Source organism: Delphinapterus leucas, chromosome 5 (assembly GCF_059928025.1).
Source record: "Delphinapterus leucas isolate spDelLeu-1000000601 "Yukka" chromosome 5, BTC_Dleu_Yukka2, whole genome shotgun sequence".
NCBI lineage: Eukaryota > Metazoa > Chordata > Mammalia > Artiodactyla > Monodontidae > Delphinapterus > Delphinapterus leucas.
In genome coordinates this window covers 35,282,369-35,308,812 of record NC_143133.1, presented here as the reverse complement: position 1 = coordinate 35,308,812, position 26,444 = coordinate 35,282,369, and the positions used below count along the sequence as shown (strand labels likewise).

Genomic DNA, 26,444 nt, shown 5'->3' with positions numbered 1-26,444 from the left:
CTCTCTCTCAGCCTTTCTGCTATTGTTTTTCAAACATTTAAATCTGCATAGTCTACATACCTCAGACCTCATTGTTTTTATTTTTGCTTAAAGGACAATATTTTGAAAAGAGACAAATAACTAGAAAAGGATAATGCATATTTACTCATATTCACCATTTCTGGTGGCCTACATTCTTTTGTGAAAATTCATCTTCCCATCTAGAATCATTTTCTTTCTTCCTGAAGAATTCCTTTGCTGTTGCTGGTAGAAAATAAATCTTTATTTCTCCTTTATTTTAAAAAGATTTTTTCACTGGTATCGAATAGTAGTTTCGTCATTGTTTGTCCTTTAGTACTTTCTTTAAAGATAATTGGCCACTCTCTTCTTGCTTGCATTGTTTCCAACAAGAAATCTTTTTTCTTATTTAGTATATCTTAGTGTGTCTTTTTTTTCTTGCTGGCTTTAAAAAAAAATCTCTTTTTTACTGCTTTTGAGAAATCTGCTTATCATGTACTTTGATGTAATTTTATTCATGTTTCTTGGGCTTAAGGTTATTAATTTATGGAAATAAAGATTTTAAGTGAATTTAGTGAATTCATTGTTGCTTATAAATAACTGAAAATTAAATCTAATAATATTTTCCCAAAAAACATCTTCCTTGGAAATTAATAGCTAATATCCTAGAGCTGACCATGCAAGCTAATAGGAGGAGATAGTTCCAAATATAAGCTTTTAATGTACATTTACTGAGACTCCACTATGTCTCAAAATAGTCTACATTTGAATAACATATTGGTGTTAAGACAACTTATAAAAGGAAGACTTTGTTACATATGTATGATTTAAAGGTGTAGGAAATAGTCTGAAATATTTTGGAAGCTACTGCTGTTTAAAAGGGGAGTTGTTTGGGGCTTCCCTGGTGGTTTAGTGGTTAAGACTCTGCATTCCCAATTCTGGGGTCCCAGGTTCGATCCCTGGTCATGGAAATAGATCCTGCATGTGGCAACGAAGGTCCTGTGCCAAATAAATAAAAAAAATTTTAAAAAATCTTCAACTTTTCTGCTCAATGTTATGTGGCAGCCTGGATGGGAGGGGAATCTGGGGGAGAATGGATACACGTATGTGTATGGCTGAGTTGCTTTGCTGTGCCCCCGAAACTATCACAACATTGTTAATGGACTATACTCCAATACAAAACAAAAAGTTAAAAATAAAAGCAGAGTTGTTTTATTTATGTGTGTATGTATGTATAGATGTACATATGTATGTGTGTTAGGAATAATCTAAGGTAGTATTTTCCAGAACAAAAAAGGCTGACTTGTGAAAAAATAAAGATTATAGAAAACATAACTAATTCTTCAAGTCCCTGTAGCTTTCTTCTAAGGTCTTGTGAATGGCAATCAATTGAATTGTACTGTGCCTATGTTCCCAATTATTATCACCTTCATTAGCTATTCATCAGTCAGAGATTGCAACCACTCTGATATGAACAATATTCAGTGTTGTAAGGCAAATGCTATTAAGCGTCATATTCTTCAAAACTAAAAATAAACTAAAAAAAAACTGGTTTTTGAATCTGTATTTTTCCTAAGTTCTTGATTCTCTGGAAATTATTATATTGGCCCAGGGGACTAACTCCTAAGGAAAATAGCTTTTCAGTAGCAATGAATCAGAGGACTAATTGATTCTAGACTTGACTGTTTTTTTACTGTTAAATAAATCTTAAATTATTCGGACAAATCTTAGGTGGAAATGGTGCATTGTCCCTTTTATATATCATTAGATTTGATTTGATAATATTTTGTTTAGAATATTTGTGTCTATGTCATGAGAGATACTGATGTGCAGTTTACTTATTTTCCCTTCCAGTTTTATTGTGATATAATTAACATACAGCACTGTATAAGTTTGAGGTATAAAGCATAATGATTAGACTTGCATACACCAAGAAATGATGACCACAGTAAGTTTAGTGAACACCCATCATCTCATATAGATACAAACTTAAAGAAATAGAAAAACTATTTTCCTTGTGATGAGAACTCTTAGGATTTACTCTCTTAACAAATTCCACGTATAACATAGAGCAGAGTTCCTTATATTTATCATGTTGTACATTTGCTTATTTATCTCATGACTGGAAATTTGTACCTTTTGACTGCCTTCATCCAGTTCCTCCCTACCCCCACCTTCCACTTCTGGTAATTGCACATCTATTTCTTTTTCTATGAGCTTGTTTGTTTGATTGAGAAATATAATTGGCCTACAATACCATATTAGTTCCTGTTACACAACATAGTGATTTGATATTTCTGTACATTTCAAAATGATCACCACGATAAGCACAGTTTACGTTTGTTATAATGTCTTTGGTTTTGCTTCAAGATTATGCTCATAGAAGGAGTTGGGAAATCTTCAATTCTGTTAAATTTTCTGAAAAACTTTGTATAGAATTGGTATTATATTTTCTGAAAATATTTGGTAGAATTCATCAGTGAAACTCTGGGTCTGGGAAGGATTTAGCTACAGTTTCAATTTCCTTAGTAGATACAGAGTTGTTCAGATTGTCGGTTTCTTCTTGCAAGGATTTTGGTAGTTTGTGTCACATAAGCAATTTGTCCATATCATATAAACTGTCAAAGTCATAGGCAAAAGTCGTTCTTAATATTTCTTCACTTTCTTTTTAATAGCTGTGGAATCTGTAGTGATACCTCTCTCAGCCTGATATCGAAAATTGTGTCTGCTCTCTCTTTTCTTATTCACTTGGCTAGAGTGCTTTTCAAATTTATTTATTTCAAGGAATTGGTTTTTGGCTTCTTACACTTTCTCTATCATTTTGGAGATTCCTATTTTGTTGATTTCCACTTCGATTTTTATCGTTTCTTTTCTTCTCCTTACTTTATATTTGCTCTTCTGTTTCTTAAGGTGAAAGCTAAGGCACAGTATTTGAGTCTCTCAGTGATTTCTGTTATAAACTTCTGTGCTATAAGTTTCCCGTTAGTATTGTCTTAGTGATATTTCACATATTCTGATATGTTCTATTTCCATATTCATTCAATACTACTCAGCCATAATAAAGAACGAAATTTTGCTATTTGCAGCAACATGGATGGACTTGGAGGGCATCATGCTAAGTGAAATAAGTGAGAGAAAGACAAATATTGTATGATGTCACTTAAATGTGGAATCTAAAAAATACAACAAGCTAGTGAATATAACAAAAAAGAAGCAGACTCACAGATACAGAGAACAAACTAATGGTTACCAGTGAGGAGAAGGGGGAAGGGGCAACATAGGGGTGGGGAAGTCAGAGGTACAAACAATTAGGTGTAAGACAAGCTAAAGGATTCATTGTACAACACGGGGAATATAGCCAATATTTTGAAATAACTGTAAATGAAAAGTAACCTTTAAAAATTGTATAAAAAATTAACAAGTTTGAAAAAATTAGAAAAGGAACCACTTTTAAATTAATGATACTTATCTCATTGTCCACAATGTGATCAATCTTGGTAATGATTTATGTGCATGTGAATGCATTCTGCTTTTTTGGTTGGAGTGTGCTGTAAATGCCATGTAGGACAAATTGGTTGATTGCATTTTCATATCTTACTCTCAGGAAAACTGTAAGTTATTTCTAAGACCTACACAGCCCTATATAATTTTCTCTTACATTTCTTACCTCAACTTTTTCACTTCTCTTCTTGCCCATTTAGCTCAAAATACAAGCTTCATTTACCATTATTTCAGTCACACAAGCCTCCTTCCTGTTCTGTGAACAGGCCAAGGAAGTTCTGCTCCTAGACTTTGCATTTGTTATTTCTTCATCTGAAGTGTCCTTGGCCCAGGGCGTGGCCAAATTTGGCATCTGCTTCAGGACTCTTCTCAGATAAGATATTAAAAGAAAACCCCAGTAAATCTCGATAGAACAATGAGCTACATCAGTGTTAGCTTTCCAAGTTACCTGCTTTATTGCTCTACATTATATATATATAATATAATGCTCTACATATACTACATATATATATATGTATACTACATATATGTGTATATATATATATATATATATATATATAGTTTGCTTCCCACCACTGAGGTATAACTTCCACTGAAACAGGAAATGTGTTTTGCTCCATTTTTTATTCTCAGTGCCAAAACAGAGCCTGGTACATGGTATGGAATCTCACACTTCTGAAACAATAGGTGTGCAATTATGAGTTTAAGGTAATATTCCTGTCCTAAACAATTTGATTATTTTTTTACAAGTGTGGAGTCACACTGTTTTCCTAAACTCTGTGTAAACAGGGCTTGAGGCAGGAGGAAAAGGTGAAAGTAAAATATTGGAAGAAAACTTGTTAAGTGTTTCTAAAGCTAAGTTCTAATTACTTCTCTGCCCCCATTTTAAAAAATAATTTTCTTCTAAAAACCTGCCTTGTTTTTTGTCTGCACCCATTGAACCTAGGGTGCCTTTGTGGCTCTGTCTGAAAGCATACCTTCTTCCTACTGTTTTTTTCTCTTCTGCATTTCTAGATATCTCTTGCTCCTTCTCCATTCACAGGTCTCATCTTATTTATATTTTATAGAAATAAACATGACTCTAAAGTCAACGGCTGAAGATAAAACTCCAATTTATCTTATGGTTACATGTTTGTTTTAGCCATTACATCCTTCATCTTGGGAAACAAGAGAAAGGACAGTGCTCACATTGGAAGCACATATACCAAAATTGGAATCATACAGAGAAGATAAGCATGTCCTCTGTTCAAGGATGATATAAATTTATGATACATTTCATATTTTTTCCAATAAGCATATGAAAATATAAATCATACATCATTAGAGAATTGCAAATTTTAAAATATGAGATTGTTTCCACTACATATGCATTAGAATAACTAAAATCCCAAGCATTGGCAACATCAAAATCTGGCAAGAATGTGGAGCAACAGAGAAAATACAACAACATGCTGGTGGGAATGCAAAATGGTACAAGCACCTTGGAAGACTGTTTGACAGTTTCTTATAAAAATAAACATATTCCCACCATAAGATCAGCAGTCACATTCCTTGGTATTTACCCAAATGAGTGGAAAGCCTGTGTCCATGCAGAAACCTGCACATGGATATTTATAACAGTTCTATTCATAGAACTTCAGTAGGTAAATGGATAAACTGTGATGTATCCAGACAATGGAATATTATTCAGTGAGCTATCAAGCCATGACAAGACATGGAAGAAACTTAAATGCATATTACTAAGTGAAAGAAGCCAATCTGAAAGGCTACGTCCTGTATGAATCCTGATATAAGACATTCTAGAAAAGGCAGAACTATGGAGCCAGTTAAAAAAAAAAAAAGAGCAGTGGGGCTTCCCTGGTGGCGCAGTGGTTGAGAGTCCGCCTGCTGATGCAGGGGACACGGGTTCGTGCCCCAGTCCGGGAAGATCCCACATGCCGCGGAGCGGCTGGGCCCATGAGCCATGGCCGCTGAGCCTGCGCATCTGGAGCCTGTGCTCCGCAACGGGAGAGGCCACAACAGTGAGAGGCCCGCGTACCGCAAAAAAAAAAAAAAAGAGCAGTGGTTGCCAGGGGCTAGAGGAAAGGAAGGGATAAGTAGGTGGAGCACAGAGGATTTTTAAGGCAGTGAAAGTATTCTCTATGAAAACATGTCATTACAATTATCAAAACCCATAAAACATATAACACCAAGATGGTACAAATGAACTTATTTACAAAACAGAAATAGAGTCACAGATGTAGAAAATAAACTTATGGTTACCAAGGGAGAAAGCGGGGGAGGGATAAATTGGGAGGTTGGGATTGACATATACACATTACTATATATAAAATAAATAACTAATAAGGACCTACTGTATAGCACAGGGAACCTAACTCAATACTCTGTAATGACCTATATGGGAAAAGAATCTAAAAAAGAGTGGATATATGTATACGTATAACTGATTCACTTTGCTGTACACCTGAAACTAACACAGCATTGTAAATCAAATATATGCTAATAAAATTTTTTTTTAAAAAAGGAGTGAACACTAAGGTAAACTACGGGCTTTGAATGACCGGTACTGTTCTATTCACTGAGCCTACAGAAGTGACAGAACAGATTGAGTCCTCTCTCCATGGAGTTTGGATCCTAAAGGAGGAAGAGAGTCAATAAGAAATGTAATAAAAAATTAAATGAAGTGCCTAATTTATATTTTATATTCCCTTCTTCATGCAAATGAATTTTTCTTATTCCCTCTCCTTTGCACTCACACAAATGCATGCACAGAAACACACACATGAACACACACACACACACACACACACAAGCATGCATCTACTCACAGACCTGGTTGATGGACCTCAGAAAAATAATGATATCTACGATACAATCTCTGCTACTTTATGCCATGACTAATACCCTTCTAAGTGACTTATTTTTCCTTGAGATTCTTTGGAATGTATTGATCCTTGGAAAACAAACGTTTTGTAATGGATGAGAGGAAGAACAGGGGCACATGAATTGCAAAGGTGACTGGGTGGACTATTTTCTGTGACCTGTTCCAATTTTGAAAGTGTAAACCACAAATTGTAAAGTCATAGAAAAGAACATTATTCCAATAAATTTTTAACACAGCACTGTCAAAGTATGCCCTGTTCTTCAAGGGATAAGCTTTAAGCTCTTTGCCATTTGTGAAATATGAACCTGAAAGCTTACACTAACAAAATCAGTAAATGTTTAATTCCTTAGCTGTGCAAACTGTTATAATGCTAAGGTCAATAATTTATGTTCTTCTTTTCTTTGGGGTTTTTTAATGAATTGATGTTTTGGAGGCCAGCAATAAGTTATATAATGAGACATGTCAGAAATCTTGAAAAATGATTGCAAAAATCTCGCAATTAGAGCAGATCTACGAGAAAGCATTTTCTCCATCTATGCAGTTACTGTGTCCTTCCACGGCAGACTGGTGAGGTGTTGAGCCCCCAGCCTGAGGAGCAACCTGTGGGCAGCAATTAGGAAAGGCAGTGATGAAGGGGGCCAGGAAACCCTGTTTCCTTCTCCACTGTCCTCTCCATCAAGAGATGGTACCCACCAGCAGAGAAGTGTCTGCCATTTCCACTTAGGAGGGACCTAGCTGGGGGTTGAACAGAATTACTATGATGTTTCCCTGGCTCTTCTACTAGAGAACCAGTCTTATGTGCCAGGCTCAGTTTTCTTAAGGGTTACGGCCGAGGATATCCAATTGGCTACTTTGTTTTCAGTAAAGATAAATTGATCTTATAAACAAACCAAAAATAAATAAATACATAAATAAGTAAATAAATAAGAATGAAAAAGCCCTCTTAATTCCAGTTTTATTTCCACCTTTTCCCCAAGTCTCCCTTTGAGCTCCATTCCTATGGTCATCCCATTTATATTTTAAAAATATTCTTAGAATATAATGGTAATGTCCATAAAATCCTATCATTCTTGGTAAAACAAATATTACCATACATTGACAGTTTCCTTTTTACCCCTCCCACAAAGAGATGAGAACATTGCATCATATCAATAAATATAGAAATAATACCAAAATATTTTTTAAATGCCAGAATTACTAATTTCACAAATGAGCTAGGTGGAAACACAACTAGAAAATAAGCTGTAGTTAGACTGGATGCTCCCTCTTCATCATGCTCTCAGCTGATTGTCTCTTTTTCTGCTACCACGGTCTTCCTAATCAACAGCAATCCCTGCTAGCTATGGTTCAGAGTTGAGGAAATCAATTTTCCTTTTTAACAAGAAGGGCACTGAGTGATTTAAGAATACATTCAACTAGTTTAACAGCTTCTCTCCCAGTTAGCTGAAAAAGCAGTTGGAGAACCACTTGGCTGTTCCTCAAAGCTCCATAAGTCAACATGCTCCATGGAGAACAGAAGTGAATATCCTGATTCAAACCAAACATCCAAACATTTTCTCACCCAGTAAAAGGAGTTGAGGATTGATTGTTTATTAGTTTCCTAGGGCTGTCTTAATACATTTCCACAAACTGGGTGACATAAAACAACAGTAATATATTCTACCAGTTCTGGGAGCTAGAAGTTTGAAATCAAGGTGCCATCAGGGTGACACTCCCTCTGCAAGTTCTAGGAGAGATTCCTTCCTCACCTCTTCCTGGCTTCTGGTGGTTGCTGACAATCCTTGGTGTTCCTTGGCTGTACCTGCACCACTTCAACCCCTGCCTCTGTCTTTACATGGTCTTCTTCCTATGTGGCTTTGTGTATTCCTTGGCTTTCCTTATAGGGACACCAGTCGTTGGATTTAGGACCTACACTAATCTAGTATGATCTAGGTTATGAGTAGACATGAATTGTGGAGGGACACTATTCACCCACTACCAGTTCTCAAAGTAAGTCTAAAATAGGTAAGTCTGGTTGCCAAGGAACTCAGAATAATTAGTGAATTTCTTGTCCTCCATGTGGGAAAAAGTGCCCACCAGTTGGGAGTAATTTTGGAGTAACTTCAACTTCAAAGGGAAAATAAGTTTCATCATAAAAGCCACAGAAAGTGTTCACTTGTGCCTCAAAACATAACAGGATAACTTTATTCTGTTAACATTTTATAGAGGTTTAATATTAAAGTATATTGAATTAAATTACTAATATAGTAAGAAATGGTTTAGTATCTACATAAAGCTTATTCATCTCTGAAAAGTATAATAGTTTGGATCCCCATTACCTGCATAGAGATTTCCTTTAATCCTTCTGTTTGACTAACTAATTATCTTAGGCACAGCCCCATGGCTAATAAGCCTATGACCATTCCAGTCTATACAAAGGCATTCAAAGGAAAGCACACAATAAATAGAAACCCTCACTCTTTCTAGAATGTAAAAATATTCAACTTGGGATCATCAAAATTAAGAAAGGAAATCCTGGCTTTGAAAACTCTACCCATTTTGTCTAAGTGATACAGGCTATTTACTCCTGATAATATAAAGAAGATACGATTCTTGAAATTATGTAAATCCAATCTTCAGTAAGAAAAGATTTTGGGACATCTACTGGCAGATATGAATTTTACTCCATGTTTCCGGAGGATAACAACAACTTCAACAGCAACAACAAAATACTAACTTGCTTTAGTTTTCTAAAATAAATTGAAATCACGTTCTTAGTTCCCGTCAATTTGGTATGTGTAGAAAATCCAGTTTCCCTCTCCTTATTTCCCTCCCCACCCAACACGTGTGCAGTGGATCTGGAATCTTCATAGAGTTCAGAAGATACTTGGAATTTCTTTTGCTTGTTGGTACCACCAGTACTTGCCGACATGCTTGTGCTCATTGTGCAGTCAAGAACAGCCCTTCGGAAGCTTTGGCTGGTTCTTCTCCGTTCCCTACTTAGGTTCAGGGATCTTCTCAGAACCTCAATCCCAGTGCTTTGTCCTGAACTTCCCTGTGGGCCTCAGGACACTATTCCTTTCTGAAGTCTGGTCTCCAGACCAGAAGGAGGGGTGGTCTAGTGTGGAAGCGTCTGTCATCTTGATAACACAGCTCCTTCCTGATTTTCTGTTCCCCAGGAACTGCCCCTTCCACAGCTTTCCCTTCAATTCTTGCCTTCGTCTTTTCTTTGCTGAGATGTTCCTTGCTATTTTCTGCATAATGTGAATTTCTCTTGCCCAAGAGAGAGGGTTCTGGTAAGAAATACCCAGACCAGTTAGTTAATTTTTAATTTTCAGTATTTTTTTTAAGATAGACAGATTATTTATTTATTTATTTATTTATTTATGGCTGCATTGGGTCTTTGTTGCTGTGCGCGGGCTTTCTTTAGTTGTGGCGAGTGGGGGCTACTCTTTGTTGCGGTGCGCAGGCTTCTCATTGCGGTGGGTTCTCTTGTTGCAGAGCATGGGCTCTAGGCATGCAGGCTTCAGTAGTTGTGGCACGTGGGCTTAGTTGTTCCGTGGCATGTGGGAACTTCCCAGACCAGGGCTTGAACCCGTGTCCCCTGCATTGGCAGGTGGATTCTTAACCACTGTGCCACCAGGGAAGCCCTATTTTTTTATTTTTAATTACCCTTTTTATTTTCAGATAGAAAATAAAGATTTGTATGCAGTTGTAAGAAATAATTCAGAGAGAGGCCACATATCCCTTACCTAGTTTCACCTAATGGTAACATCTTGCAGAACTGTAGTACAGTATCACGACCAGTGTTGTGCAACATCGGTGTAGTCAAGATACAGAATGTTCCATCACTACAAGTATCATTTATGTTGCCCTTTTATAGTCACATCCACTTTCTTCTCATCCACCGCCTCCCCATCTCCTGGTCCCCTTGTTAACCCCTGGCAACCAGTAATCTGGCCTTCATTCCTACAACTTGTTATTTCAATAATGCTATATAGATGGAATAATACTGTATTTAATCTTTTGTGAGTGGATTTTTTTCATGGAGCATCTTCTTGGAGATTCATCCAGATTGTTGCATGTATCAATATTTTGTTCCCTTTTGTTGCTAAGTCGTATGTGAGTTTGTTGAACCACTTACCTACTGAAGACATCTGAATTGTTTCCATTTGGGGGCTATTAATAATAAATTTTCTATAGACATTTGTGTATAGGTTCTTGTATGTATATAAGTGTTCAGTCCTCTGTGATAAATACCTAGGAGTGCAATTGCTGGGTCATATGGCAGCTGCATGCTTAATTTAAGAAAGTACTAAGCTGACTTCCAGAGTGGCTGTACCATTTTGCATTTGCACCAGTAATGTATAAGAGAGCCACTCTCTCTACATCCTTGCCAGTATTTGGTGTTGTAACTATAGTTTATTTTAGCCATTTTAATATGTATATAGTGATTTCCGGTTGTTTTAATTTGCACTTCTAGCTGGGACTACTTACTCTCTTCCTGTCGTCAGAAAAGAGGGCTGTTTTGTGTGGGCTTTTGATTTCCAGCCAGAAAGCAGCATGTCTGCGTTCAGTACAACTTCTGCCCTCAAATCAGCCCTTGTGTATATGAGACATCTGAAGTGTGTAACTGTTATTCCGTTTTATCTCGAGGTAAGACTATCACAAAAAAGACAGTCTCCACAATCAGTTTCTATGTGTTATTAACACGCCTTGAGGAGTTAAGTCTTAGTCATTTTTGTACCCTCAAATCCTAGCAGTATGTTACATATTCGATGAATGAATTAATTGATCTAGTAAGAATAAGAATATAATGATAGGACTTTACATTTAAATATTAAGAAACCTAATATCTGCCTAGCATGTCAGAGGTCACCATGGGCTTCAATTTAGATGACTTAAGCTGGCATTTATAGAAAACCAGAGAGGTGTGTATTCCTAACTCTAGTGTCAGGAAAACTAGTTCTTTCACTTATGTGCACAGTGACTTCAAATAAGCCAAAGCCTAGTACCTCACGGTTCTTAACTATCTAAATGTTTAAAAATACACCCTTAGCCCTAATTTCAGCTGTAAATTGGAAATAACTGTAGTACTTATATCATAGGATTCAGTTCAGGGTCACCTTACCCTTATAGTGCTAGCCATATGGAAAACATTTATAAATATTAGCTAAAGAGAAATAATCAAATGAAATATGAATACTAATATTAAATGAATATTATTAATTAACAGGAATGAATTCTAACATGATAGTGCATTTGAAGAAACAGCAAATATTACTTTATTTTCACTTTAGTCCTTGTCGTTAAAATCATCTGTAAGCATACCGATTTCCTAGGAATAAATAAACTATGAGCTTAGAAAACATGGGTTTTGCATGAAAGAAATGGACAATAATAGGATCAAAGTGGGATTTGTGGGACAATCACAGGAGGTCCTAAGTGGTTTGTGGGCAGTATAAGGCACACTGTTGCCTGGAGAAGGACTGTACCTCATTCATATATATACGAGAAAAGCTTAAAATGTAGGGCTTGTGGTAGCAAACTGAGGCATTATTTCTTGATTGAATTTAACTGACTGTCAAAGGCAAGAAGTGCCAAGTCAGAAGTACAGTTTTAGAGTAGAGGAACGGGGCTGCCGAAACAAAACATACCTGCTTAGTAACCTCACAGGAGTCTGATGGGGACCATATCTTTGGATCACTGGATGCTATGGGCATCAAACAAAACTCACAAAAAACAAAGTAAAATTAAGGGCAGAGGTGAAGCTCAAGTGGTTTACTGACAAGATAACTGTATACTGTTAATAACTCTTCTGTCTGCAAGGAATTGTATGGGTATTTTCCTTTGATTTTCAGTCAAACGCTGCCCTCTAGTGGCAATGTTACTCTTTAGCATTGAAATAATAGTGAACATGGGAGATAACGGGATTTCACCTCCCACTCCATTCCCAACCCTCACAAAATCCCACACAATTTATTTTAATTTTCCCTTAGGCAGAAAATGTATGTAGATTTTGTAGATATATGTGATTTTCACATTTTATGCATTTGTATTTGACTATCAGGCATAAGGTATTTCATTCCATTTCTATAATATCTGGGAAAAACATTGAGAATGAAGTCTGACATATATTAGAAAGTATAAATAAAGATTTCTACTAATTTCCTAGTATTTTAATGTCAAATATACTTTTTATTTAAAAATATTTAATTTGGCTCATCTAAGGAGATTTACATAGCTTAATTATTCTACCTCCCAATACATACTTAGTCAAAATAAAAAAATAGATATATTACTTTTCTCATTTAATCATCATTTTAAAATTTTCACCATTTAATATCCAGAGAAGAAAAATGAGCCTTAAATTTTCCTGTGACTTTATCCAGAGTGAGAAGGAAAAAGAGACCTTTCCCTTAGCAAGGATATGAGATCCTTATGCAGTTCCCAAAACAGACCTTGAGTTGACGTAAGAGTCCAGGTTTCCTGGTGGTGGAAGAAGGTCTTGAGAAAACTTAGCGCTTACCTCACCCATGAGAGAGACTCCCAACTAGCAAGTCATCTCCAGCAGGAGAGTTTTCTAATTCTGTCGTTAACCTTTAGGCACGTATGAGAGTGTCATTGTTAACAGTATAATGAACCAATCTTATTTTTAAAATAACATTTTCATTGTTAGAGAACTGACATAGGCAAGATACCCCACATTTCTGAGAGTTAAACTATAACATATGATGGAACAAGTTAGATATATAAAGAGAGAGAGAGAGAGAAGAGCACTAACACATAAGGAAGGATATTAACACTTTAAAGAAAAGTAACTTCTCCTTTAAAAGCTCAAAGAAATTTGGCATTATTATATTACAAATTTTTATACTAATAAGAGGCCCATTAAAGTGAAATGAATTAAAACACACACACACAAACAAAGAAACCAGGGTAGGGTAGATGAGGAGCTGGTGGTGATGGTCATGGTAGTATTTTCTCAAAGTCTTTCCTAGTATTTTCCAAGAGTAAGAATACATTGAAACGCTGGTGCAAATATCCAGTCTCATTATATATTTAATGATATATTTCTCCAATACATGTAGAGACATCAGACCATCAGACCTTAAGGTAACTGAGCATTAACATTACATTTGTTAGGCCAAATCTCTTAGGCCAGTTTCTGGCTTATCAAATAATCTAATTATTTGCGTTTTCATAGTTTTTCTTAAATAAGAAACTGAAAATGGCTCTCTTTTTTTTAAATTTATTTATTTATTTATTTATTGGCTGCGTTGGGTCTTCGTTTCTGTGCGAGGGCTTTCTCTAGTTGCGGCGAGCGGGGGCCCCTCTTCATCACGGTGCGCGGGCCTCTCACTGTCGTGGCCTCTCTTGTTGTGGAGCACAGGCTCCAGACGCGCAGGCTCAGTAGTTGTGGCACGCAGGCTCAGTAGTTGTGGCTCACGGGCCCAGTTGCTCCGCGGCATGTGGGATCTTCCCAGACCAGGGCTCGAACCCGTGTCCCTTGCATTGGCAGGCAGATTCTCAACCACTGCGCCACCAGGGAAGCCCGAAAATGGCTCTTCTGATATGAATATCTGACTCACTTGACAGTCATATTTTTTCCTACTCATTCATAAATTCAGATTTTGATAAATGTATGTTTCTTTTACGTTTAACTAAGCTCATTCAGCATTCCTGAGGTGATCAAGCCAATATACCTGTTCTCCCCAAACATAGACCAAGGAAACTTTATTTATGTAATACACTCTATGAAATTAGTTCGCGGCCAGTTAGCAATCTCTTTGGTGATGACAGCTGGTATTCGCTGGGCACCACTTCCACCATCCCTCCTTCCCTCCCTTCCAAAAATCTGTTTAATTACTAAAAGCTTAGTGTCTACAACTTGTATTTATTTCCACTCTACAATTTAGAGCAAAATTAGATAAGTGCATTTGGTTTTAGTTAAGGGAAAGTCTACTCAGGGGTTTAAAGAATTAGATACAATGAAGAGATGAATCTGAATGCTAAATAAAATAAGACCCCAGGTCTTCCCTGGTGGCGCAGTGGTTGGGAGTCCGCCTGCCTATGCAGGGGACGCGGGTTCGTGCCCCGGTCCGGGAAGATCCCACATGCCGTGGAGTGGCTGGGCCCGTGAGCCATGGCCGCTGGGCCTGCGCGTCCGGAGCCTGTGCTCCGCAACGGGAGAGGCCGCAGCAGTGAGAGGCCCGCGTTCTGCAAAAAAAAAAAAAAAGACCCCAAAGAAGAAATCAATGAGCTTATAAGAAATGCACTTACTTCTCCTGCGCCTCTTCCTTTGTATTTAATTGACTGGGGAGTATATGCCATTCGTTATAAGGGCAACTTTGTTGTAAAGAGCTATTTTGTCTCTTTACAGGAAAAGAGAACCAGTTGAGGGGGAGGTGCCCTTGGCGAATGATGTACCCAGGTCAGTAAAAAATTTTCACTGTGAATCTTAATGTTCCAAAATACTTCATAAAACCTCGCAAAGTAGCATCTAGTGAATCATTCAGTTTAGAAATTTATTAACTCCGTGGTAAAGGAAAATCTGAGTCCTTAACGCTGTCAGAATGTGACGTTACTGAAGTGTTCAGTACTGAGACACTGATATCTATAAACTTGAAGAAAACACCAGTCCTTTCAAGAATAGAACCATCTTAGTTTCCCATATCGAATTGAGTCTAATACATCATTTTGTTGTATAAAATTCAGCACATTATATAAAGATGGTGAAAAAGATGATACAGCTTTCATAGAAAATGTGTACTTTATTAGCAAACCTTTTAAAGTCAAGATTGTAAGATAATATTTTCAAACTTGAAAATTTATTTTAAGGAGTATTTACAAAATTGATTTTAAAATACATATAAAATTACATATTTTAAAATTTTCATTCTGAATTCCAATAATGTTTGTGAATAATAATATTGTAAAATGAAAAATGTTGCCCACCATCCAGTTCTACAAGAATCAAGTCATTAGCCATTGCAGTCACTGACCTACAATACACTCTGAAAGGAATTCAGGGCAAAAATCAGGATGAGGCCCTTTGTGCTGTGGGAAAAGAGGCAAAACAACCCCTTAATTAGTTAGAAATATTTCAGGAGAAGTATTTTACTAACTTGGATTCTCGCATCTTCTTCTGCTTAGAAAGCTCTAAAATCATTAACTGGTGTATCTGTTCCTCGTGACTGTCAGTACCCTTCCACAAAGATGTGTGCTTGCGTGCATGTACCCCTTCACCAAAATCATATATATCCTGACTTCCATCCACCTCTTGGGAACAGTTCCTCATGGCTATCTAAGAGGTTGTCTCCAGGGCTATAGTCCTCAGTAAGTCCCCAAATAAGACTAAAACTCACAGCTCTCACCTTGTGCATTTTTATTACAGTTGACAATGTTGATTCAAGAAAACTTGTGGTTTCTTTAGTTTAATTAATATCTGAATGATGTATATTCATTATATATGAGATATTCTGGAATTTCTCATGGAATTATCCCAGAGAAATGAAAATCTACTGAAAATAATGTGTTCCCATAGACTGTAAGAAACTGTGAAAGGGAAAGGGAAAAAGGTGGGGCTGACACCGGGAGAGAGACACAGAGACACTCTCTCATCATTCACCAAGAATAGTCCAGAGAATCCAGAGAAAAAAGAGGCAAAATAAAGAGTGTTGTTCTGAGATGTTTTTATTATCATAAATGGAGAATATGAAAGAAAATTGATGAGGAAAAGAGATTAAAAATAATTACAATTTAAAAGAATAATCGGTATGGCTTCTTCACTGAGCGAGGATTTCAAAACCAGAAGGACAGACTCAGTTTAAGATTGGATTAGCACATTGGGAAGATTTAAAAGCTCAAAATTCTAGAATTGCACCTCAAATGGGAAAAGATACACAGAAATGAGTGAAGATTAAGAAAAGAGATACTAATCAAATGGTAATAGGAAGGAAATGAGCCATAAAGCCTGCAAATGCCTGTCTGCAAGTACCAGGCGGAGAGAAATGAGGTTGCTGTGATGCCCAGGGAGAAAACGATGACTTAGGACAATGTTACAAAAACAGAACAGGGTAAATTACAACTTACATTATTCAGCCAAATGTTAATATTGGTGGGTATATTTGTTATACCTGAAACATATAAAATATATGGGCAGGTGGAACTATACATCAAAACTTTAATATAAACAATCTAAGGCATTGCCTGAAGTATCAATAATCATGTTTCTAAGAAGACTATTAATATAAATTCCATGGCTGCCCTTAAGTCAGGGACATTCTTTTTATTTCAGATGATAGGCAGATTTATAGCTCACTATTCAAAGATCAAAAAGCTTAATTACTATTTCTTTGACTTGTTTACCACATTCAGACATAAGATATAAAATAGACAAGGGTGAAATTGGAGAGGCATTTGTTGACAGTGACAACCCTAAAAATCCTAGTGGTTAAAAACAAGAAAACATGTAAACTTTCAAACATATGTCTTTAAAATATGCAGAAATGTTAATGTAAAGTAAATGCAGGTTGGAAAATTGACTTCACATTCTGTAATAGTCACCAAGAATAGTGTCCTTTTTTCTGAATCAGAGAAACAATTACCAAGTATCTCCTGAAGCTCTTTTCTCCTCTCAATGCGCTTTACACTTAAACTTTTTTTACTTTTCTGAACATGTGTGTATTAATATATGTTTCTGTATGTGTGCATGGTACTTTTATATATAACCCAAAGCTGGCTTTTGTATTGAGCTTACAGAGCTAAGAGATGTGCAGAGCTTTTCTTGAGACTAGATTTGCATAATTATTCCCCCAGCCAGTGAAAATGGCAACCAAACTACCTAGATTTTATGGACCTAGATTTTTGGTAGCAGTCAAACTACCTACATTTTTATGGTTCAAATTCATTGTGAAGTTCCTGTAAAGGAAGTTTATTAAAATACATAACAGTGAGATTTAAAAAATATATAAATACATTTATAAGTTGTGTTTTCTTGCTGTGATTGTAGATGATTAAACCCTGGATGGAGGCTTAATTCATTTATAAAGTCTCAGCTCTCAGATTCCTAGAAGTATAAGTGGTCTGTCAGAGAGGGTGATTTTACAAAATGATCCTTTAAAAGAAATAAAATATTTTGTCATTTGTTCAACATCACAGTCATTACAGACCAAAATAATGTAGATGCCCCCTTTAAAATGGTATGTTTAACATTGCTTTGCAAATCATATCAGGAACAATTGTATATACAATTGTTAGTTGTGTAATCTCTCGTTCAACTAATAGTTTTTAAGTGTTATGCATGAGACAGGCCCTCTTCTAGGTGATGTTGCTCCAAAGGCAAAGGAGACATAGCTCTCACCGTAGGGAGTTCATCGTCTAGCAGAGACACACGTATAAATGATCATTGCAATCCCCTCCAGTGCATGCTGCAATAAAAGGACCTGAAGGATGCTATAGAGTATATGATTGAATGTGTTCTGTGAGAATATGAGAGGGTATCACAGAAAAGGAATGTGTAAACTAAATGCAGAAAGGAGACATTGGGAGCTTATCAGAAAATCAAAGGATGGCGGAGGACTTAAGGGACAAAATGAGAAGCATATTCACTGTGGAGCTTGGCTATTGCATGAAAGGTATGAGAGACCCAGGTATATTTTGGATTACTCTTGCGTGATTCACCGATTTCAGAGCAGTGTGAGATAGCAGATTCATGTGGTAGTTAGATTACCAAGAACCTTACAAACCCTTTTAAAGAGTTAGGACCCATTAGATTTTGGGATGAGAACACAGTGTTTTAGGTATGTGAGTGTTAGGAGGAGATTCAGTGGTTTTAGCACAAGTGTGACAAGTCATAGTTAAATTTTAGAAATAACGTTCCAGCAACAATTTGGAGGATTGACTAGAAGGGATGAAAGGTAGGTAAGAAGACAAATTAGGAGACAGTTATGATAGTCTAAGTAGTTTGAACCAAGGCCCTAAGAGTGGAAGTCAATATAAGAAGGTAAAGTTAAGACATATTTAAGAAATAGAGTCTCTGGATCTTGGTGCTCGATTCAATTAAAAATCCTGGGCCTCGATTATTTCCATTCTCTCATTCTTCTAGTAAAAACAATTAAGAGACCCAGGATTTTAACGTTTAGACTGAGAAGATGAAGGTGCCCCAGCCAGGACAGAGAGAAAGAACATTTGAAGGGGATATTGGATATTTTGAGGCTGAGGTCCAGTTGGCAGCTTCACTTATAATCCAGTATTTGAGGAGAAGGCGTGCAGAGCAGATTAAGGCCTGCAAGACACTGACACGTTCCGCCCCTGGCTGTGTGGAAGCGGGAGGAACACGAACTTTCCGAGTTTTATTTTCAATGTGTTTCTGGCTCCCTCACGTACCCTCTTCCTGTTATCTCTACCTGATACCATCTGATTTAGTCTTTTCACATTTACCTTGTGAACACTTCTCAAATTGACCCCTAATGTCTGGCCCTACTGCCACAGCCTTTGCTTGGATTCTTAAAACATCTAGGTTTAACTTTTATGAAGATCTGATTACAGTAGTTTATTTGCACTAAGGTTTTATACTCCTGTTTGTTGCCCATAACTACCGCTCACGTGATCTTTTATACAAGTAACAGTAGCACTTGGGGCTTAGAAACCTTCCACGTCACACACACCCCTCAGAGGCCTCGGACCAACCAAAAGCCCAGCCTCAGTTTAAGTCTCTTTAGTCTTACGCGTCACATTTGCTATCAGAATGCTTGGACTTCTCCGACTCCTATTTCATGTTTTCATGCCTGGGTCCCCGTTGTTTGTGCCGTCTCAAAAACCTCCCACACTCTGACTGACAAACTCCATCTCACTCTCAAGGATTCGGCTTATATGTTATAGCCTCCAAAGAGTAATGTCTTCATGGCTCCACTACACGTGGACAAAGCGCCACTGCTTTGAAACACACCCTCCACACACTTCTATCACAGGCTAAACTGTCCGCCTCCTTTGTTGGGCTTTAGCTCCTTCTTCTCTGGGGTCGTGTCTTTTTTTTTTTTTTTTTTTTTTACTGTACGCGGGCCTCTCACTGTTGTGGCCTCTCCCGTTGCAGAGCACAGGCTCCGGACGCGCAGGCTCAGCGGCCATGGCTCACGGGCCCAGCCGCTCCATGGCATGTGGGATCTTCCCGGACTGGGGCACGAACCAGTGTCCCCTGCATCGGCAGGCGGACTCTCAACCACTGCGCCATCAAGGAAGCCCTTGGGTCATGTCTTATAATACTAGAACCCCAGTAGCAGTAAATGTTTGCCGAACTGACTTCTTGTAGACGGGAATATTGATGAGACAGGCTGGGCAGCAAAGAAGTAGAGACTGACAAAGGAGAGAGAAGAATAAGTGAGAAATGCTTGAATTACGAAAAACATGTCAACATGAGAATAATAATAACTGCTCCATATACTTCATGAAAATTATTAGAAAATTGATGCATTTAACAAGTGCACAAAATACCTTGCATGAATAAGTCATTATTGTCACATTTGCTAACTGAGTGGCACTAACTGTTAACTCTCCTGGGCTTGAAAGTTAGTTTGACTCCCTACCTTGATTCGGAAGCTTTCTTCAGTTGGGATTTCACTTAGCCAGAGGGCTAATGGCACAGGCAGGACAGGCAGGGTTTTGGAGTTCTGTCCTAGAGGAGTCTGTGCCAATTCCTAGCACCTTTGCCGCTGCGCAGAGCATTAACTTCATGAGCTTTAGTCCTAGTGGAGCAAAGCGATTTTAACTGGGTTAAGTTGCGCGTGAAAATGCACATAAATTGTATTTTGTATGTTTACCTACACGCAAGGGCATATTTATTTAATAATATCAGTGTCAGCATTTTATGCTATCCTGCAGGGCAGCAAAGCCACAGGTCATGGTCCTGTAGCTGATTGTACTAGGTCAAGGGGACAAATGAAAATCAAGCATCTTCCAATTAAAAAGGGCAAGTTGCAAATTAAGTTCATTATATTTTATTAGGTTAAAACCCTATCTTACAGTGGAAATATTGATTTTTTTAATCCAGGTTTTCAATGATTTTCTCAAAATGGCTTTGTATTTTTGTTCATGAGGTTAAAGAGAGTTCATTCTAGAAGTTTCAATAAAGTTTAAAGTTTGAATATTTATAGTGTGATATTCTCCAAAAGTAACTTAGTAATTACCTTGCAAAATGATATTGTGGTAATGAGATTGTATCTCGACATAAGAGAATTAATCCTGTCTTTGAAAGTTTGTTACATTGAAATGTAAATAAAAATATGGACAAAGTAGCTTAGCAATATGTATATAAATGTAATTATACTCATAACCTTTAAATCGGCTATCCTATCTCTAATGATTTACACTGAGGAAAATGTATCCAATGCTTAAAGCTATTTATTGTTGTTGATTATATTTATTAATATTTTTATTATAGTAAAATATAGAAACAATTGAAATGTTCATCGTTGGGGATAATCTTTATGATTAATTCACATAATGAAATACTGTCATTCACACCGATGAATCAGATCTATATCTACTGTGATGAAAGATGTCTATAAACCTTACTATTGTGTGTTGGTATCCAGATTTCCTTTACCTGTGGTGCACCCATCCTCACAGTGGTCACTTGAAAACATAAGGAAGATTGTAATTGCAAGACAGTCCGGGATTACCCCTCATCTCCCAACTTATTCCATATTTCCAATAACATTGAGCTACATGTAGCAGATAGGAGAGCCTGCATTTATATTCGTACTTACATACATATCTTCAGATATACATGTATCTCCAGGTCTCCAGGTAGAATAAGAATGGCTTCTGTACCTCTGTCCTTTATTTATTTATTTATTGGTAGTCATTCTAGCTAAGGTTAAATAGAAATTCAGAGATTTATAGTATCTGATGAGGGTGGTGAGGGCCAACTCATCTAGTCATCATTTGCATGAGTAGATACACTAAAGAACTAGAGCTTGGAGAGGACATACCTGTATTCCGTATCTGGAATCTGTAAAAGCAAAAAAACAAAATCATGGCATTTATTGTCTACCCAATTCTAGTGACTAGCACTAAGTACTGCTGAGAAAAGAGCTATGCCAGTTTTCATGATTGGAGATGGAGGCTGGGGTGGGTGTGGTAGCCTAGACTTTGAGTGACAAGTTTCGCTTCAGGATGTAGGTGACCGCATGGTACAAAGACAAGGAGGAGAGAATTCTCCCCACTTCTGTGCAGTGATGAATGCCAATTTGTTTGGCAGCTCACACACCTGCAACTTTGAGGACCACTTGGAAACAACACCTGGGCAAACGATCCACACTCTCACTCAGAACGCTGGTACCAGACGGTTGAAGCAGAAGAACATGAGATGAGTAATAGTGAAATTATTGAGACACACTAAATTTTCTGAAAGCATCTGAGAAAGGTCTAGATTTGTGGCAGAACACAAAGGAATGCAACAGAGGGATCTGACATATTCCACTTTATATGACTCCACTAGCACCGTAGATACCAGCATTGGGGAACATCAGTTAATGTTTATCTGACTTCCTTACTTTATTGAAAATTATTTTATGCCTTTTTTTTTTTAAGTCCCAGGACCTAGCACCATTCCAGCCTTGTAATATGAGTGTCACAGATATTCACTGAATTAGATCATGATCATTGGTGCATTGAAGGTCAAGACTGTTGTAACTTAGAAACTTTATGTTTGGATTTCTGTGAGGGTGGAAGATATGGCGCTCCTGAGGTGGGGAAAATTGAAGGGTCGTTTTTCCTCCAAGGTTATTCATTGTCCTTTTTATTCTTTCTATTACCTTTCATTTCCTCTTCTTCCTTCATTCTGTTCTTTTTTTCTGGCTGTAAAATACTTCCCTTACCTAGACTTTCTACTTACTGCCTACTTTAACTTCCTTTTATTATAGAATGGAGACACATCTTTGACTAGATTATGAGGTGTTTGGTAAAATCAAAGACCTAGGAATTCAGAGGAGAGGTTGAGGTCATGACCTCAAATGTAAAAGCAAACTTTTGGTTTGTATAATCTTTGCCGAGGCTGGGTAACCTGTGCCAGTCAGGTTGGCCAGTAGGCAAAGGATGTTCTAAGACTTTCTTTCAGGACAGCAGGATTTTTTGGTAGGTGTTTCCCAAACTGCAGAACGTCATTCCAAAGGTTAATCAACAGATGTCCTAGTGCTGTTGTGGAATATCAGACCGCAAACTCCAAATTTTACTAAAATCTTCAGGAGAGAGGAAGCTGCTCGATAGTCAAAATCTTGGAGTCCATCATACCTAATTTCTTAATGCTTACAATGTTTAGGTTTTCTTTCTGCATAGATGCAGCCAAAGGATCTCTTTGAGAACCACCTTAGTGTCAGCAACTGGAGAGGGGACCAGACACTCAAGTAGGTGAGAAAAGACTTTATGATACTTAGCACAGGAGGTGAGGCCACTTTGAAGATACTGCTGGCAAACTTCAGAAGAATATTTACAAAGGGCATTAATAGCATATATTTGAAAAAGATTAAAGTGTCTGTTGAGTTAAACATCACAGAGCTTTTAATGTGCCGCACCTTTAACTTTATTTCTCAAATTATGAAATGTGGTTCTGTTCTATCATGGAAGGGTTGATTTCTTTATCAGTACTCAAATAAGTTTTATTAAATAAAGTTAAACTAGCTTTTTAACTGCAGGATCTCCTTGGGTCCTTAGTATTTTTGCTCCCTAAGAAAGGTCTAGAGTATACCAGGTTTATCAATTTTATTAAAACATTGGACACTTTTAAGAGGAATTTCTACAAATATATCCTAGGATCAGTGTTTTGTAGAACATGGTTAGGGAAATGTATATTTAGGGAGACTTTAATTATAACACTTTACAGTTGACCCTTGAACAATAGGAGTTTGAACTGGGTCAATCCGTGATTCGTTGAATTCACGGATGTGGAACCATTTATGTGGAGGACCACCTATTTCACATGTGGATTTGCAGGTTTTCGACTGCGGGGAGGGTGGGCACCCTTAACCGGCGGGTTGTTCAAGGGTCTAATGTATTTGAACCTATGAGCATAATGTAATGAACCTATGAACATAAAGAAGATGTGGCACATATATACAATGGAATATTACTCAGCCATAAAAAGAAATGAAATGGAGTTATTTATAGTGAGGTGGATGGACCTAGAGTCTGTCATACAGAGTGAAGTAGGTCAGAAAGAGAAAAAAAAATAATATCATATGCTAACGCATATATATATGGAATCTAAAAAAAAAAAAAAGGTAGTACTGATGATCCTAGTTGCAGGGCAGGAATAAAGATATAGACATAGAGAGTGGACTTGAGGACATGGGCGGAGAGGGGGAAGCTGGGGCGAAGTGAGAGTAGCATCGATATATATACACTACCAAATGAAAGATAGCTAGTGGGAAGCAGCTGCAAAGCACAGGGAGATCAGCTTGATGCTTTGTGACCACCTAGAAGGGTGGGATAGGGAGTGTGGGAGGGAGACTCAAGAGGGAGGGGATATGGGAATATATGTATGCATATGGCTGATTCACTTTGTTGTACAACAGAAGCTAACACAGTATTGTGAAACAATTACACTCCAATAAAGAACTATTTAAAAAAGAAAATAAAATGATGGATGTGAAAAAAAATGAAGCTATGAACATATGCTGATGGAAATAATTTTCCAGACTTTTATAAATCATTGATATATGGAATCTGTGTTGAGGGTAGATATCAGTGAGGTTGGCAAAGAAGTTGTGGATTGTTTGTTTCTCCCTTAACAAGTGCAAGTCAAAAGGTCCCTGGTCATCATAGCCATTTAGGGACTCAGACTGCGGGAGCTGCTATCACCTGAATTATAGCTGGTAACTATGTCAGAAGGAAGCGAGGTAGCTCTGGAAGGTGCCAACTTGATAATTCAATGTTGAGGCCAGAAGTACCAGCATACCTTCCACTTTCAATTCATAGATCAGAATTAGATTTAGAACTCCACTCAACTGCTAGAAGCCAGGAAGTGCAATCATTTTATTGTGCCCGGGGAATAAATAGGAATATTTGTTATGTCAGAACTAATGATACCACAGTCAGTGGTAGTTAGTTCTAATGAAACCTAAAGGACCTAAAGTAGTGAAAAAAAGCTTGAAATAGAAGAACAAGTCTGGAGAATTCACGCTATCAATATTGGATGTTTAGCATAAGGCTATAATAATCAAGCCAGTATAGTACTGGCCTAAGGATAGGTGTATTGTTCAATGAAACAAAAAAAGAGAGGCCAGAAATAAATATACATCTAAAAGGACAATTGATTGGTAACACAGATATTCTAGAAATTCAATGGGGTTTTGAAAGTCTTTGCAACAAACAGTGCTAAAGTAACTGTATAAATAAAGAGAAAAAGTATTAACCTCATAATCTCCTACTATATACAAAATCAAATCAAGATACGTCCTAAACTTACATGTAAGAGTTAGAACAGTAACGCTTAATATCTTGGAGACCATGGGAGTAGGCAAGGATTTTGCAATTAATACATAAAAAGGCATAGACCATAAAAAAGGGTAAACTGGAATTTAGAACTAAAATCAGAACTAACACTAAAAACTTTTACTCATTAAAGACACTCTTAAGAAATGTAAAAGGGAGAAAATATTTCCAATTACTACATATGACAAACTCCTTGTATACAGAATATGTATAGAACTTCCACAAATCAATAATACAAAGGTAAACAATTCCATTAAAAAAGGGGAAAGGCTTGACCTGACACTTTAATGAAACTAATGAGTGGCTAAAAATAATGTGAAACAATGCTGAACATTATTAATCATAAGGGAAATGCAAATTAATACCACAATGGCATGTATTTTCATACGTTTAAGAATGACTAAAATGAAAAAGACTGACAAAACCAAGGATTTGGCAAGGATTTGGAGCACCTAGAACTCATACATTGATAATGGGGGTATAAAGTGGTACCACCTATTTGGAAAACTGTTCTGCAGTTATTACAAAGTTAGACATCTATTTATGATACAGTGATTCTACTCCCAGGTACTTATTCAAGAAAAAAAAAAATGAAAGCCTCTGCCCACAAAAGGACTTGTGCAAGATCATTTACAGCAGCTTATTCATAATCCCTAAGCCAGGGAGAATCAAAATGACAATAAACAGGTGAATGGAGAATGTATAAAACATATTCATGAATGAATAGAACACTACTGAACAATACAATAAATGAACTACTGACATATGCAACATCATGGATGAGTCTCAAATCATTATGCTGAGCAAAAAGATACCCAGACACCTAAAATAGAGAGCATATACTTTATGCCTCCATTTAAATGACATTCTGGAATAAGTAAAACTAATCTATTATGAAATAATATTTTTCAAAGTGCTGCTTCAGAAGATGTAAATTGTTAGGGAGAAGGTAGGGAGGAACTTTCCAGGGTAATGGTTATGTTCTATGCCTTGATGATTACAAAGGCATGTATGTTTATCAAAACGCAAAGCTCATAGAATTATACACTTAAGAACTGTAAATTTTACATCAATTAAAATTCAAAACAGGGCTTCCCTGGTGGCGCAGTGGTTGAGAGTCCGCCTGCTGATGCAGGGGACACGGGTTCGTGCCCGTCTCCGGGAAGATCCCACATGCCGCGGAGCGGCTGGGCCCGTGAGCCATGGCCGCTGAGCCTGCGCGTCCGGAGCCTGTGCTCCGCAACGGGAGAGACCACAACAGTGAGAGGCCCGTGTACAGCAAAAAAAAAAAAAAAAACCAAAACAAACAAAAACTCAAAACACACATATGTGTACACACAGTGTGATACTACTACATTCACCTGAGTAGCTAAAACACAAAATCAGACAGTATTTAGTACTGGTGCTGATGTAGAGTAATTGGAGCTTACTGATGTTTGGGATGTTATTTGCTACAACTGCTTTGGATAACTTCTTTACACTACTTATTGGACCTGAATATTTGCGTACTTAATGATTAAAATTATATTTATATGTATAACACAACATAAAGCCTCCATATTAACATAAAGATATAAGTAAGAATGTCCCT

The 26,444-nt window shown here is 37.2% G+C and overlaps 1 non-coding gene across 1 annotated transcript; it reads left to right on the top strand.

The window, feature by feature from the left end:
* The first annotated feature begins 4,678 nt into the window (after positions 1 to 4,678).
* Positions 4,679 to 4,783, top strand: LOC115801970 (U6 spliceosomal RNA). The gene has a single exon (XR_004022347.1). It is a non-coding gene; the product is annotated as a U6 spliceosomal RNA (small nuclear RNA).
* Positions 4,784 to 26,444: the final 21,661 nt, after the last annotated feature.